The sequence below is a fragment of the Nannospalax galili genome, unplaced genomic scaffold (assembly GCF_000622305.1).
Source record: "Nannospalax galili isolate Female #2095 unplaced genomic scaffold, S.galili_v1.0 scaffold270, whole genome shotgun sequence".
In the NCBI taxonomy this organism is placed as follows: domain Eukaryota; kingdom Metazoa; phylum Chordata; class Mammalia; order Rodentia; family Spalacidae; genus Nannospalax; species Nannospalax galili.
The window spans coordinates 5,151,049-5,156,527 of record NW_008330152.1 but is presented as its reverse complement, the minus strand read 5'-3'; the positions used below and the strand labels follow the sequence as shown (position 1 = coordinate 5,156,527).

Here is a 5,479-nt window from a genome sequence, read left to right as displayed (position 1 = left end):
ATATCTCTTCATTCGGCTAGCCAGTCTATGGAACTTCATTGTGCTGACCTAATAAACTAAGACATTACCTCATGAAGATAAACTGCCTTATTTATTGATTGAAAAATTCTATTATAGATGTTGGGGAAAAAAAAAAGAAAAATAAAAAAATTGAAATACCTTGATGACTGCTGTAAGAGCTCTGCATTTTGATAGAAAACTCTGTTTAAAATGTTGATTTAGATTTACTTGCTAAGCTTGCCTGTTCTGCCTGATTTGTATCTACCACACATGGATGATTAACCTAGTTGAAATGCTAAGAATTGAAGTGCTGTAAACCTCCTTCCTGGACCCTGGACCCCAGACTCAGTTGATTTACAATGTGTCCTGTAGGCCTGTTTGCACATACCAGATAACCGATAAGGAACAAAAAGAGGGAAGTTGCACCAGGCTTACACCAGATCTACCCTTCCTGGAAAAGATGTTTAACCGAAACTATAGCTTTTAGAAGATGTTTGATCAAAGTGTCTGCTGAGGAATGCTTTTTGTGTAATGACTATGTGGGCCTATATAATCTGTACCTGAAACTGAATGGGGGTCGATCGTTCTGACCAGACGTGCATGTCTTGGGAAGCCGGTCGACCCCAGCTAGCTGGAAAGTAAAGACTCTGCTTGATTTTTACATCTCCAATCCCATGTATTTGTTATCTGGAGGGGACCCATCGAGTCACGGACCCTAACATGTGTTTGTGTGTGTGCACGCACGCGCTAAAGTGTTTAAAATAGCCAACAATCTAAAAAAGTTTGGTAGACATTGCCAATCTTCAGGGAAAATGCAAATTAAAATCAAAACATGAAATCCTGCTAATAGAATACTCAAAATGGAAAAGACAGATAATACAAGTGTTGGTAAAGATATAAAAAAGTGGAATTTTCATAAATTGCTGGCATTCATATTAAATGACTGAACTACTTTGGAGAACAACTCGCCACTTTTTTATATAATTAAACCTACATCTACTGTGTGGCCCATTAGCACTAGTCCTAGATATTATTCCAAATAACTAATAGAATACTCAAAATGGAAAAGACAGATAATACAAGTGTTGGTAAAGATATAAAAAAGTGGAATTTTCATAAATTGCTGGCATTCATATTAAATGACTGAACTACTTTGGAGAACAACTCGCCACTTTTTTATATAATTAAACCTACATCTACTGTGTGGCCCATTAGCACTAGTCCTAGATATTATTCCAAATAAATGAAAGTATATACAAGAAAAGTATACAACAATATTCTTTGGGTGTGAACAAAACATTCTTTTTTATTCTTTTACTTTTTATTAATTTTAAAAATTAGCATACAAAGAAGTGGGTTTCATTACAAGATTTTCATACATATATTTCATTATACTTTGTTCTTACTCATCTTCTCCACCCTCCAGCTTCTCTCTCCATTTCCCTTGGCCCCTTTTGCTGGTTCCCTTCCTTCCCCCAAATAGTAGCCAAAGTATTCTTCAGCAAAAGCAATAAAGTTAGAGGGGACATACTAGCGATTTCAAAATGTACTACAAAACTATACTAATCAAAACAATGTACTGTTGGCTTGGAAATAGACACATAGACCAATGAAACATAATTCAGAGCCTACAAATAAATTTATACATGTATGGTCAATTCATCTTCAAAAAAATTGTGTTAGGAAAAACTGGATACCCATTTGCAGAAAAATACTGAACTTTATCACACACCATGTACAGAAGAATCAAAATAAGTCTTCAAATTAAATATGTTACTTTTAGCTATGAAATATTAGGTGGAAACAGGAAAAGCTCTATCATAATAGTTTGAGTAATGATTGCTTTTGATGTGGCCTCCAAAACTAATGTAACAGAGAGAAACAGAAAGATGGGATCACATCAAAGAAAATGCAGTGAAGGAAATAACTAAAAGAACAAAGATAAAATTCTCAGAATGTAGGGAAGTTTTGCAAACTGTACATATGTCTAGGGGTTACTATCCAGTACAACACACACACACACACACACACACACACACACACCCTTACCTTAATCATAAGAAAACAACAAAAAATAGGCAGAGAACTTGAACAGATAGCTCATAAGAAAAGAAATAAAAACCAGACCTGATCGTACAGTCCTCTAACCCCAGCTGCTCAGGAGACTGAGGCAGGAGGATGGCAAGTTCAAGATTTATTTAGGCAACTAAGTACAGTGAGTTCAAAGCAGCCAAGGGAACTTAGTGAGTTGGAGGCAGAGGTGGTGGATGACAACAAAGCAACAGATTTTCCCAGACGGTTGGGAAGTTATTAAAATGAATTTACAGCAATGGTGACAGCATGGACAAGCATCATGTAAGCTCAAGTCAGAAAAACCCCAGCATAGACCTAGGGAAGTGGGGAAGAAACCCAAACCCCACCTGAGGATCTATTGCTCACTGATGGCTGCTAGGAGAAAATGAGTCAATCTTTCTTAAAGCTAGACATTTAGTAGGTTAATAACACTTTAGTGGATAAACTCACACTGAAGGTCATTTGGGGCACACAAACCTCTCTCTCTCTCTCTTTCCCTTTCTTTCTCTCTCTCTCCCCATATGTATATAGTTGAGTGCATGAAACTGGGTGGGGTATAGTAAGGCGTGCAGAGAGGGGAGGGAATCTAAATGTGATCAATATGCATTTTATACAATTTGTAAAATATCAGTAAAAAAACAAAAAGGAAAAAGAAAAAAGGAAACAGAACATGAAAAGGATAAAGAAGACTGGGGATATACCTCAGTGATAGAGTACTTGCTGAGCATGCATCAGCCTTTAGGTTCCATCCCAAGTATTGAAAATTTAAACATAGACATAAAATGGCCAGCAGATATAAGAAAAAAAGTTCTCAACAGCTCTGCTTTCCAATAAAGAAATTTAAATTAAGACTACAGGGTAGCTGAGCATGGTGACCCACACCTTGACAAAATGAGGCAAAAAGATACGAAGTTTGTAGTAAACCTGGCCTACATCAGAAGAGCTTGTCTCAAGAAACAAATGCATCAATAGATATGTAAATAAATAAATACCATCACTCCCCCCCAAAAAAAGAACCCTGAAAAAAGCCCCACACATTCATACCTGTTATGATGTCTGGCAACAGAATGTTTTAAGACAACAAGGTTCCTCAAGGAGAGAAAGAAAGGGAAATTTTGCACACTGTTGTTTAGAATATAAATCAATGAAACTTATGGAAAACACGGTGAGGTTCATTAAAAAGTTAAAGGTAGAACTCTTGTACTCGCTTTGGCAGCACATATACTAAAATTGGAACGAAACAGAGATGATTAGCATGGCCCCTGCACAAGGATGACACGCAAACTCGTGAAGCGTTCCATATTAAAAAAAAAATCTATCAAGTGACACAGCAATTCAAGTCCTGAGTATATATGTCCAAGGGAAATGAAATCCATACATTGAAATGATGTGTACACATCCATGTTCACTGCAAGAGGATTTACAATAGTCAAGATATGAAATCAACTTAAGTGTCTATCAATACATAAATGGGCAAAGAAATGTATTATGCATACATGGTAGAATACAAAAAATTAATTAAAAACTGTTTTAAAAATACTGCTCGGTCCTTTAAAAAAGAGCAATCTCATTTGCAACAGCATGTATGAACCTGGAAGGCACTATGGAAATTCAGGTAAGCCAGGCACAGATAAATAGGGCACACAATCTCACTTATATAAAATGAAAACAGTTGAACTCATGAAATTCAATAACAGAATGGTGGTTATCATGTGCTGGCTATGTGTATTTGTATGTGAAGATGTTGGTTAGAGAATATAAAATTTTGGTTAGAGAGAAAGAATCATCTTAAGATGCATTATACAACATGGTGGTTATAGCTAGAAATATTGTATTTTGAAAATCATTAAGAGAATAGATTTCAAGTGTCCCTACAAGAAATTCCACTAAGAATCATGATAATGCATGTTAGCTCATTGTACAATGTATGCATATTTCAAAATTTTATTTTTATGTCATTTATATACATTTTCTCACTTTAAAAATCAAATTCATTTTTGAAAAATTAATGTCTCTTTCTTAATCATTTCTACTTAGAAGCAACCCAAATGGCTTTCAATACAGTAGATAATATTCAATGGAATAGTTTTCCATGATATTCACAAAATAAAATATTACTCAGCAAGAAAAATGAATAAATTACCAGTCAATACATAATAGGGATGGGTCACAGGCCTGTTGAGCAAAAAAAAAAAAAAAAACCCCACAAGGGAGTACATATTATATTATGTATTATTACTGAATTTATATTATGATATTTCATATTATATTATGCAATATTATTCTATTAAGTTCTACAACAGTTTAACCTATATTGAAAGAAATTGGATCAGTGGTTGTCTTTTCAGGGAACATTCTCAACAATGCTGCACTATAGTCAAGTCTTGATTATACAGACACATGCAAGGGCAAAAATTCACTAAACAACAAAGACGTGTGTGTGTGTGTGTGTGTGTGTGTGTGTGTGTGGTTTTAATGTGATTGAATAAAGCTATGCAATCATTCAGGAAAAAATCCTTTTGATCATTTCCCAAAACTGAATTCTCTTTGATGAAGAAAGGAGGAAAATCAATTTATAGTTGAGTAATTTTCTGCTTCCAATCCCAGTAATCAACCTGATGGCTCCTGCCATTTTATCTTCATATAGGCTTTTGGAATTTCAATGATTCTTTAATATAAACAGTATTTATATAATGTGAAATCAAAATATTTTTACAATTTTTTATTCAATAAGTAAAGAGTACTTTATTGTAAGTAAAAGGTACTTTATCATTATTTTTTCAGACAGGAACTCACTATGTAGCTCAAGGTAGCTGTGAACTCATGATCCTTCTACTTTGCTCCCAAGTTTTTGAAATTTCAGGAGTGGACTCCCACCCTCAGTTACAATGCATTTGTTTTGTTGTTTTTTGTTTTTTTTTTTTTTCAGACAGAGTATCACTCTGTAGCTTACTCTGATCTGGAGCTCCCTATGTAACCAAGGATGGCCTAAGACTCACCACAATCCTATTTTCTCAACTTTCTGAGTATGGGGATTATAGGCATGAGCTACCACACCTGGCTTAAAATACTTGTTTTTACACATCCATTCACACACATCACCTTTACTAATTAAAAATTGTTTCTCGTTTCAGAGAACTTGGTTAAAATCATCTGAAGCACAAATACACATTATTTGAATAAAATTTCTGAAGTAGGTGGTCTCAGAGGTGACCTAGAATTTTAATGATGCCCTGAGGCTCCAAGTTCTTCCCACATTTCTATTGTGTTGTTATCAGTATGATTCCTTTCATCCTGAAGCTTCTCCTGGAGTGGAGCATATTTCTACTCAAAGCAGGGCTTAGCCCAGAAGAAGGTGAAAGAGCTTATGAGCTGGCATATGCCTTATTTCTAATGCTTTATTAGG

The 5,479-nt window shown here is 35.0% G+C and overlaps 1 non-coding gene across 1 annotated transcript; it reads left to right on the top strand.

Moving 5' to 3' along the window:
* Positions 1 to 3,273: 3,273 nt before the first annotated feature.
* Positions 3,274 to 3,380, top strand: LOC115072097. Its single transcript, XR_003851155.1, has one exon. It is a non-coding gene; the product is annotated as a U6 spliceosomal RNA (small nuclear RNA).
* Positions 3,381 to 5,479: the final 2,099 nt, after the last annotated feature.